The sequence below is a fragment of the Pogoniulus pusillus genome, chromosome 34 (assembly GCF_015220805.1).
Source record: "Pogoniulus pusillus isolate bPogPus1 chromosome 34, bPogPus1.pri, whole genome shotgun sequence".
Classification (NCBI taxonomy): Eukaryota; Metazoa; Chordata; class Aves; order Piciformes; family Lybiidae; genus Pogoniulus; species Pogoniulus pusillus.
This window is the reverse complement of record NC_087297.1, coordinates 6,375,280-6,386,649: the sequence shown is the minus strand read 5'-3', so window position 1 is coordinate 6,386,649 and position 11,370 is coordinate 6,375,280. Positions and strand designations below refer to the sequence as shown.

The following is an 11,370-nucleotide window of genomic DNA, read 5'->3' as shown; positions in this document are numbered from 1 at the left end:
AGGAGCTCACCTCTACCACTAACAATTCTGCTCAAATGCCTTCTGTGCTTCAATGTTTGATGTACTGAAAACAGATGTTGGTAGTAGGAATGGGCTGCCCGGGGAGGTGGTGGAGTCGCCATCCCTGGAGCTGTTCAAGGCAGGACTGGACGTGGCACTTGGTGCCATGGTCTGGCCTTGAGCTCTGTGGTAAAGGGCTGGACTTGATGATCTATGAGGTCTCTTCCAACCTTGGTGACACTGTGATACTGTGACATGACCCTTAAAATGAGGCTATCTTTTTAGTTCATTCTGTAGAAGAAATTCACTTAGAAGCATGAGTTTCTCTTTGTAAAAGACAATTTTCTACCAGTGGGACCCATAACAACAGCTTTTCTTGTCCATGCAGCTGCTTTTCAGGGGTTTGCACACATCTGAAATGTGAGTGTCAGGAAGAAGTGGACAGCTTCTTTTCAGTGGTGTCCTGGGATAAGAAAAGGGGTAAGGGATATTAATTGGAACACGGAAGGGTCTACTCCAACGTGAGGAGAAACTTCTTCACTGTGAGGGTGGCAGAGCCCTGGAACAGGCTGCCCAGAGAGGCTGTGGATGGAATACATCCTGTCTGGATGTATTCCTGTGTGATTTGCCCTGGGTGATCCCACTTTGGCAGAGGGATTGGATTAGATCATAGAATCATAGAATCAACCGGGTTGGAAGAGACCTCCAAGATTGTCAGTCCAACCAGCACCCAGCCCTATCCATTCAACTAGACTAAGTGCCTCATCCAGTCTCCTCTTGAACACCCCCAGGGATGGTGACTCCAGAGGTTCCTTCCAACCTCTATCATTCTGATTCTATGTGAATCTACAGTCTTGTCCTCTGGAGACTTTCCAGCCCTGTCTGGATGTGTTCCTGTGTGACCTGCGCTAGAATCTCTGCTCCTGCTCTGGCAGGAGGGGTTGGACTTGATCTATGGAGGTCCCTTCCAACCCCTAACACCCTGTGATCCCATATAGAATTTGTGTGGATACATATTTCTGTGGAGACCTGCTCCTGAAGTTTTAATACATTTCCAGACATAGTCTTCCCCCTGAAAATGCCTTCAAGCTCCAGATGCCATGTGTGCCTATTGGCAGGCACTTCTTTTGCAATGCCCACCAGCTGTAACAGGCTTATTTGTGGATTAGCTGTGTCTCAGCTGTAAAATTAATTCAGCAGCACAGCCTGCAGTTCCAAACAAAAGTGCAACAGAAGGAAATGTTGTTTCCCCAAGTTTGCCTTTTAAAGATTTGTATAATTGGTTAATGCTGTTTTGTCTTCTTGGTTTATTTTCTGAGACAATCAATCAATACTTTGCCATGTGTAACTTTTCTATTTTCAGTACATTGCAGCATACAAACAGCAAAGTTAGATGGTCATGTCCTCCAGAACTCAAGGAACCAGAGAGCCCTAATTAACTGATCTTATTGTGGTAGCAGTTTTAGCAATTAGTTTTGAGCTACAGATCCATGAACCAAGGCCTTCAGTTTTCAGCTTTCTGGATTTGGGAAAATTTAAATCAGGTTTTGCAGAATAAATGTATATTTTTCACTCTTTCCCCACTCTCAGTTAGATAGAAGACAAATGGCTCAATGCCTGGAGAAATTCCATTGCACTCAGGTGCTGCAGGCTTGGCTCACTCTTTCAGCCCTTCTGTCTGACTGTAAGGAGACCTACAAGAGTGCAGAACTGTTTTGGTTGGAAAAGACCCTTCAGATCATGGAGCTCAACTATTACCCAACTCTACCATGTCTGGTGCTAAACCATCACAGAATGTCAGGGGCTGGAAGGGACCTCCAAAGCTCATCCAGTCCAATGCTCCTGCCAGAGCAGGATCACCTAGACCAGATCACACAGCAACACATCCAGGCAAGTTCTGAGTATCTCCAGAGAGGGAGACTCCACAGCCTCCCTGGGCAACCTGTGCCAGTCTCTCACCATCCTCACTGCAAAGAACCTCTTCCTAAGAGCCAGTTTAAATCTCCCCTCTGCCAGCTTAAACCCATTACTCCTCATCCTGTCATTACAAGACCTTGTCAATAGTCCCTCCCCAGGCCTCCTGCAGCCCCCTTCAGATACTGGAAGGTCACTCCAAGGTCTCCTCAAAGCCTTCTCTTCTCCAGGCTGCAGAGACCTGACTCTTGCATCCTGTCCTCATAGCAGAGCTGCTGCAGCCCTCTGAGCATTTTCATGGCCTCCTCTGGACTGGCTCAAACAGTTCCATGTCCTTCTGGAGCTGGGGGCTCCAGAACTGCACAGGACTCCAGGTGGGGTCTCAGGAGAGCAGTGTAAAGGGGAAGAATAGAACTGAGTCTGTCTGCAGTTTGCCAGGTGTTGCTCTCAGCTGCAAAGCAGGACTTCTCTGCCAAAGGCAGTGAGGGACCTTTCAGACTGGGAGCACCTTGAGCCAGTTTCAGTGCAAAGTCCAGATGAGTTTAATGCACTTTTGGCTTCCAGAGCTGAACACTTTGGTGCTCTGCAGACACCAGCAGGCTAAGGCTGTGGACTGTAGCTGCAGTGTTGCTGGCTTGTTCAGTCTGGACAGAAATCCTCTGCTTCAGCCTGTGTGCACCAGCAGTTTGCCTTCAGCTGGGCAAGATCAAGCTGCTCAGCAGCACAACCCAGCCTGGTGCCAGGCAGCAAATGCTTTCCTGCAGCTCAGCAGCAGAAAGCTATGCTTTTAAAACGTATAGGGCTGATTGTTGCCTCGTGGCAGAGCCAATTTAGTGCCAAATAACAGCAGCTGAAGTCTTTCAGTGGCTAGATTGCCACAGGGTAAACGGCTTCCTTCCTTTTCCTGCTGCCAGTGGTCAAACCAGCTCCTGGTGTAAGTTTCTAGGACAACAGAAGACAAGTGTTTGCAAAGGAGAGCAGCTGCTCCAGGTAGGCTCTACCTTTCCCTTTGTTGTGATGGGGGCAATTTTTACAGATAGAGAAGCCAAATGGTTGTAGAGGTACTCCCACATCTCTCAGGTGACTTTGCCTTTGTCCAGCTAACAAACATTATGTTTTTTTCTCCTCTAATTCTTTCTCTGTCACGCTCCTGGAATGAGCCTCACCTTCTGACCACTTCCCTGTGGTGATGTTTCCAGGTCCTCCCTAGCACATTGGGTCTTTGAGCTACCCTTTTCAGAAAAGCCTCTCACACTCAGCTGCTCCAGCCTGACAACCTGCATGGCTGCATACCCCTCAGCAGTACAGCTCCACTAGGAATAATCCACACTTGCTTCTTCCCTGCTGTCCTGTGGAAAGGAAAAGCCACTCTGTAGCTACTCTGTGCCTCCTTTCAGTGAGCTTCTACAACTAATCACTTCAAAGTGAGCAGAGAACTGCTTGATTGCCTCCCAGAAGCTGAACATAAGGGCAGGAGGAGGAAAGGCAGGAGGGAAGGTATATGGACTGTCTAAGGTCTGTATAGGGGGAGCATATCCACCTGATAGAGCTGAAGGGGCTGAGAATAGTTAGCCAATAGTTACCCAATAGTTAAGCAAAGACTGGATGAGGCACTTAGTGCCATGGTCTGATTGATTGGTTAGGGCTGGGTGCTAGGTTGGCCTGGATGACCTTGGAAGTATCTTCCAATTTGGTTGATTCTCTGATTCTATGGCTCCAAGCAGAACCATCTGGACAGGCTGTATCAGAACTGCATGTACACTCTCAGCTTTAACTAGGTGTAGATGGAAGGGAAAAAAAAATGTAGGCTTCTACAATTGTTAGCTAAAGCCCTGAATGACACTAGTAGGGAGTTCCTCTTCCAGAAGAGAATGAACCTTTTGCCTGTCTGTGGCTCATGATTATTGCTTGAAACAATGATTGGCCTTTTAAACAGCTCCACCCTGATGGCTTTTGTAAATTCAACCTTTCTGAGATACTTTCCTGTAGCCTGCTGGGACAGAAGTGTCTGGGGTATAATTACTCTGCTGCCAACATTGAATTAACAAAGGCTGACAAAGAAAAACATAAAACCATGCAACAATTCTGCTCTCTTTCATAGGAAAATTATGTAATTACTCTCTCTGATTCTCATTTAGCTTCTGGTAGCTGCTGCTAGGGGGATAATTTAATCCCAGGAGGGTTTTTTTTTTTCCCAGTATCATTATGAATGCTGTATCAAAGAGAAGCTGTGACTTCTTCTTGAACTGAGGGGCCCATAACTGGACAAGAAATTGCAGTATAATAAATAATGAAATAATCCTGAATAATGAAATGCTACTGAATAATTCAATTTTTTTTTCCCCAGCATGGATTTTCAGAATATAGAATTTATGAAGTCTTTGAAATCCTGTAAATTCATAGTGGCTGATCACTTAGGCTCAGCAGGCAGAGTGATGTATGAATTGCTTTAGCTATTGACCACTCAGCTCCAGCAGTTTTTCTGGCAGAAAACTGAAACATGGAGTTAGCTGCAGCTGCAGTGAGTGGAGAATCATAGAATCAACCAGGTTGGAAGAGACCTCCAAGCTCATCCAGTCCAACCTAGCACCCAGCCCTAGGCAGTCAACCAGACCATGGCACTAAGTGCCTCATCCAGGCTTTGCTTGAACAACTCCAGGGACAGCAACTCCACCACCTCCCTGAGCAGCCCATTCCAATGCCAATCACTCTCTCAAAGAGAAATTGCAGTCGAGTATCAGTTGGGCTTTAAGTGGAAACTCAGGAAGGTAACATTTAAGGTAGAAAACTGCCTAATTTTGAAGAAATGATTTGGTGTGTTAGAATGACATCTAGTGACTAGTTCAGGTTCTAATGCTGAGCTATAAAAATAGAATCAAAAAACTACTTTGATCTTCTGGTGCTTTCTTTGCTGCCCCCTAATGAAAGACACAAAGACAAAGAGCTGCAAACCATACCCAGGGATGATAAATCCTGAAAGCAAGTCAAGTTGAATTAGGTTTAAATGCAAACAGTGCATTAGTGTGTGGGGGGGGAAGCAATAAAATGCTTCATGTTACTGAGACCTTGGGAATTCAAAATTAGGATTGCATCCCACTCTTCAAAATGATTTTCTTGTTCAGGAAAGAATCTGTCACTTCTCTTTTATATAGGATATACCCAGGGGAAAACCATTGTTAAAAGTCCCTTAAAATAGATTCCTGATCAGGAATGGAATTTCACCTGCATTGTGAAAAGAGTCAGTCTGAGAGAGGTCCAAAGCCTCTTTGTTGAATGATAAGCAGCAGTCTTTTGCTATTCAATATAATCATGCACTGACTCAATGAGAAAGGGGCAACATGGAAAGAATTCCTAAGTATCTGTGATGGTTTGGGTGTTACCCATCCCCCTACTCTTATGAAATCATCCAGACTAGACTCAGCTGAGCTGGAAATTAGAATGAAGCTTTATATGTCCAGCTTAGCACAATACACGAGCAGGTACTTACAATCTACACATCTATAGACAGAAATATGCAAGTTAAAAAGTAATGCAGGAACACAGCAGCCCTCCCAGAAACCAGAGTCCCCAGGAGGGGCTCCCAACCACCCTTCCACCTCCCTTCCACCCCTCTACCTAATCCCAGACTTTGCCTTACGTTCAAGGTGAGTTTGGAGGATCAGCCACAGTATCACAGTATCATCAGGGTTGGAAGAGACCTCACAGATCATCAAGTCCAACCCTTTAGCACAGAGCTCAAGGCCAGACCATGGCACCAAGTGCCATGTCCAATCCTGCCTTGAACAGCTCCAGGGATGACGACTCCACCACCTCCCCGGGCAGCCCATTCCAGTGTCCAATGACTCTCTCAGGGAAGAACTTTCTCCTCACCTCCAGCCTAAATCTCCCCTGGCACAGCCTGAGGCTGTGTCCTCTTGTTCTGGTGCTGGCCACCTGAGAGAAGAGAGCAACCTCCTCCTGGCCACAATCACCCCTCAGGTAGTTGTAGACAGCAATAAGGTCTCCCCTGAGCCTCCTCTTCTCCAGGCTAACCAATCCCAGCTCCCTCAGCCTCTCCTCGTAGGGCTGTGCTCAAGGCCTCTCCCCAGCCTCGTTGCCCTTCTCTGGACATGCTCAAGCATCTCAATGTCCCTCCTAAGCTGGGGGGCCCAGAACTGAACACAGCACTCAAGGTGAGGTCTAATCAGTGCAGAGTACAGGGGCAGAATGACCTCCCTGCTCCTGCTGGCCACACCATTCCTGATGCAGGCCAGGATGCCACTGGCTCTCTTGGCCACCTGGGCACACTGCTGGCTCATGTTCAGGCGGGTATCAATCAGCACCCCCAGATCCCTCTCTGTCTGGCTGCTCTCAGCCACTCCGACTCCAGCCTGTATCTCTGCATGGGGTTGTTGTGGCCAAACCTCGAATTCCCATCTGCAGAGTGGAGTGAGCTGTAAAATGCAGAGGTATTGAGGATAAATATATTCATTATCACCATGCACTTAGGTGCAGCAAGGCTGGAGAGCCAACATGTGCTTCAGAGGGAAGGCATTCTGCATAAATGGTGCACACAACCCCTTTGTTTCACTCTTGTTCATTTCCTAAGTGACAGCAATGAACACCGCAATGCAAGAGAGAACAAAGAATTTACAAACCAATAGGCAGGAACAGAGGAAATGAGATCTGAACTGGAAGCCTGGAAGGAATATATTGGGGATTGTCTGTATTTTACTGTTTGGTTTGATTCACCCACTGTGAGCATCGCTTAGGAGAGAACCAGCCAGAGAAAAGGTCAGAAAATGTTGGTGTCAGATGGTCTGGGTCTGGTCCAACAGGCTCTGAGAGGAAAAACAGGATTCTGTGTTAGGGATGTGGGCAAAAAGAGCCCTTGACTTTTCAGTTAAAACAGCCAGGGATAAGTTGCTGGTTTGCAACCCAAACCCTGAACCTCATTGGAGCAGGGCCAGGAGGATGCTCAGAGGCTGCAGCATCTCTGCTGTGAGCACAGACTGAAAGAGTTGGGGCTGTGCAGGCTGCAGAAGAGGAGGCTCCCAGGTGACCTTCTTGTGGCCTTCCAGGATCTGAAGGGGGCTACAAAAAAGCTGGGGAAGGACTTTTTAGGCTATCAGGGAGTGACAGGACTGGGGGGAATGGAGCAAAGCTGGAGGTAGGGAGATTCAGCCTAAATGTGAGGAGGAAGTTGTTGAGCAGGAGAGTGGTGAGAGGCTGGAATGGGTTTCCCAGGGAGGTGGTTGAGGCCCCATGGCTGGAGGTGTTTAAGGCCAGGCTGGATGAGGCTGTGTGCAGCCTGCTCTAGGGTAGGGTGTCCCTGGCCATGGCAGGGGGGTTGGAATTGGATGATCCTTGTGGTCCCTTCCAACCCTGACTGATTCAAAAAATAAGGTTCAAGAAATGGAAACTGTTAGCCATGGGAGATTAAAACCTGATGATACAGACACTGACAGAGAATCAAGCGTTTTCTTAAAGCTCTTTTTAATGCTTACTACACACTGATTAGCAGGCATTTTGTCCTCCAAAAGCCTAATTAGCCTAAATTCTAAACTGTCTGTTCAGCTGGGTGTTTGTATGCACTGAATGGCTTCTGTTGGGCTTTCATTTGGAAAGAAACCACAGAGAAATGATGTAGAGCCAGACTATGAAAATGTAGAGACAAAAGAACACCATAGAATCATAGAATCAATCAGGTTGGAAGAGACCTCCAAGATCATCCAGTCCAACCTAGCACCCAGCCCTAGCCAGACAACCAGACCATGGCACTAAGTGCCTCAGCCAGGCTTCTCTTGAACACCTCCAGGGACAGCAACTCCACCACCTCCCTGAGCAGCCCATTCCAATGCCAATCACTGTCTCTGCCAACAACTTCCTCCTAGCATCCAGCCTAGACCTCCCCTGGCACAACTTGAGACTGTGTCCCCTTCTTCCATTGCTGGTTGCCTGGCAGAAGAATCCAGCCCCCCACCTGGCTACAGATGACTCCACAGCCTCTCTGGGCAGCCTGTTCCAGTGCTCTGACAACCTCAAAGCAAAGAAGTTTCCCCTTAAGCTCAAGTGAAACTTGTGTTCTAGTTTAGACCCATTGCCTCTTGTTCTGTCACTGGGCACCACTGAAAAGAGTAACCTGATTACGTCAGGGATGTCTCTGCTGACTGTGGGAGACTTTGACTCAGATGACCTTTAAAGGTCCCTTCCAACCCAGTGCATTCCATGTTTCTGTGAAGTGAATGTGTCTTTAAACTGGTGCAGCCTGACACAGAGAATGCTGAGCCCTCATTTCAGTCAGCAGCCCTTCTTCAGGAGGGAGTGGGGTGCTTAATGCATGCTTTCAGGAAAGATTCTGTTACTAGCACAGGAGGAAATGTCACTTAGAGGAGAGAGTCTCACAGGCTGCTTGCTTTAATTGTTCTACATTTGCCACCTTTGAGGTGTATGGGCATTGGTTGGGTGGTTTTTTTCCCTCAGACACAAATCTGAGTTCCTGTGATCTAGAGAGAGCAGAATATATCCAGAAGGTTCACATGCATGAATGTTGTTGGCAGTCTAGTGATGGCATAAGGGGTGGGTCTCTGCTCTCTGCAGTGCCCTGCTGAAATCAGCTGGACTCTGTGTGGGTGTACACAGCTAAAATTAGAGGGTTTTGACTGCTGCAAAGAGCAAATGAGTGAGTGGGTTTGTCCCAGTTACCTCCAGCTAGTGCTTGATATTTATTTCCTTTATCCAGAATCTGGGGCAAACCTCTTCCCCGCACACTGCCTGGCAGCTCAGGTCAAGCCTTGCTTTAGCGTATCTTTTGATCTTCTTGCATTGCCAGTTTTGGTGTTATGTTTTTAATAAGCTGAAAGGAAATACGAGGCCTGGGCTGTTTTTTATTCAGTGACTGTGGAAAACATTTATTTCAAGCACATTAGACTAAAGTAATATATTGCTAACCTGCTGAGCATATATATATTAAAGGCATTTACACATTTTTCATCCCTCTAAAAGATCAGTTCCCTAACACTGCAGTACTGCAAAGCTATTCTGCTTGACCAGCAGGCAAGCTGCCTGGCTGCAGTTGCCTTAAATCATCAATTTCCATTTTCTTTGCTCAGGTGGGAGCCAGCTGAAAACTTTCAGAGAAGTTAGCAAGAGCAAATCCTGTAACAAGCATCAGACACAAAGCTGTACAGGATGTTCAGCGTCTCAAACAGTTGGAAGCAGTTAATATCCGTTCATAGAATGGCTTGAGATGAAAGGGATATTAAAAAGATCACTGAGTTCCAATCCCCAGCCACGGGCAGGGACACCTCCCCCTAGCCGTCATACAGCCTTGAGCATCCTCACCTTCCCTGGGCAACTTGTTCCAGTGTCTCACCACCCTCACTGAAATGAATTTCTTTCTAATATCCCATCTAAATCTCCCCTCTTACAGATTCAATCCATTCTCTCTCACCCTATCACTACAAGCCCTTGTAAAAAGTCCCACTCCAGCTTTCTTGTAGGACATTCAGGTACTGGAAGGCTGATTTAAGTTCTCCCTGGACTGTGTGACTTTCAAGTTCCTGTATTGAAGAATACTCTAATTGAATCTCTGTCTTTATTAAGTTCAGCATGTCAATTAACTACAGCTATACTGTAAGCAGACCCTACACTGAGCTGCTCTTCAGGCTTCCTCATTTTCAGCTCTTGGGCCATGCCCAAGGACAGGTTTTCTGTGACTGTAACCCAGGGGGTTTCAGTCTACTTATGCCTGGCTGCACAGCAAATGTGTAAGAAGGAGTTTAACTTCTGTCCTACTTTTTCCCTCCTTCAACCAGCCCAGGTGTGATGGTTTGAGTGTCACCATCGTTTCCTTTTCACAACCTCTAATCTAATTCCTCTCACTGAAATATCCCAGCTAGGCTCAAAGTAGCACACCAGGTAAAATGCTGTGGGATTGCTTAACTGAAGTACAGGTGGACAACATCTCACTCTCCATGAAAAGTGGTCATGCCTCTGCATCTGATATTGAAGTCAGATTGGGTTTACTGAATATTAGTGAGGTCCAAAGTGACTGGGAATTGAACATGTTTGATTCCAACATAATGCCTAAGAGCAATCTTGGTGCAAGATTGCAGCATTTAGGTGTAATCAAGGTCCATGAGCTAGCTACTCGAAGACAGTCATGGCAGCTGGCAGCTTCCCTTCAATCTGATCATGGAATCAGCTCTTGTACTGCCTGTGACTGATGATGGAGACCAAACTTCAGCTCAGGAGTATTGATTCTGTTGCGTGCTGTGAGCGTAATGGAGATAAAGATCCCTCTGCCTTGGAAAGTGGGATGGACTGTTCCAGCTGCAATGCTGCTGCTTCCCTTGGCAAAGAGGAATGTACAACGACTAAAGCAAGCAGCACCTTGCACGGCTGTCTGCTTCTAACAGTTCTGTACTTCCTCTTTAAACTGAGTAACACTTCTGCTGCTATCTCCTATCCATCTAGGCAGGATCAGAAGGTGTTTCCCTGCAGAACAGAAGCTGCACAGCTGCTGCTCACTCCCTGCTCTAATGGAGCAGGAGTGAAGGGAAGGTGCATCCCTCTTCCCTCTGAAATTGGGAGTAATTCCACAGAAAGGAATTGAGCTCCCTAGCACAAGATGGATGTCAAAGAAGAGTCTGGCCCAGAGGTTATAAATTAAAGATAAGTGAAATTCAGAGAGAGATTTGTGCAGGAAGAGGCTATATAAGAATAAAATGCATTCTATTTGACTGGCTGAGAACAAAAATGAGCCCACATATTAATGAATACTGCCAACTAAGAAATAACTTCTGCTTCAGTGCCTCTTTCTGTCTCTTCTTCTGCTACTTTCACACTGCTTGAGGTTATAGACAAAGCTAACTGATAGGACCTCCATCTTCTTGCAAGTCATTAACCCCTTTAAACATAAGTTATAATATCCTTGACCTTGGAAGGAGAGAACACACTAAGTACTTACTTGAATTAAATTCTGAGCCTCATTAAAAAGAAACCACAATATTCTGATTAAATGTGTGTGTGGGGTTCATTTTGGCAAGTACCTAAAGTAATCTGAGGTGATGCTGCAAATGTATTGTTGTGGTGTGTGCCAGGTATTGTACCCACTAACAACCAGCACTCATATGGGAATAGGGAAGCATAAAAGGCTGTGAATCAGTAATTCCAAAAATACCCTGGGCCACCTCCTTCCCCCTCAATGAAAGATATCAAAAAGTGGAAAAGGATGAGAGCAAGACAGAAGCAGGTGAATGGAGAAAAGGAGCATTGGCAAAACCAGCCTACTTCTTCTAGATCCTTTCTTGCCTGCACTAAAAAAGTGCCCTCTGCTAATTCAATTGCACTGAGATGCTAAGAGAAGTCCTATAAACCTGGAAAGGCACAAAGAAACACAGTAAAGCAGGAAGTTTCTTTAGCTGGGATTGGGTTTTATTGAACATTTTCTCTGCAGTGAACTGCTGCTATCCT

At 46.3% G+C, this 11,370-nt stretch overlaps 1 protein-coding gene across 5 annotated transcripts in view; it reads left to right on the top strand.

Annotated features, from left to right (window-relative positions):
- Positions 1-2,790: 2,790 nt before the first annotated feature.
- Positions 2,791-11,370, top strand: part of B4GALT6 (beta-1,4-galactosyltransferase 6) — a 55,304-nt gene continuing 46,724 nt past the window's right edge. For all 5 annotated transcript variants that reach the window (XM_064170528.1, XM_064170526.1, XM_064170527.1 and 2 more), the window contains exon 1: positions 2,791-2,904. The gene's annotated coding sequence lies outside the window, so the exon portion shown is untranslated. The remainder of the gene's footprint in view (positions 2,905-11,370) is intronic.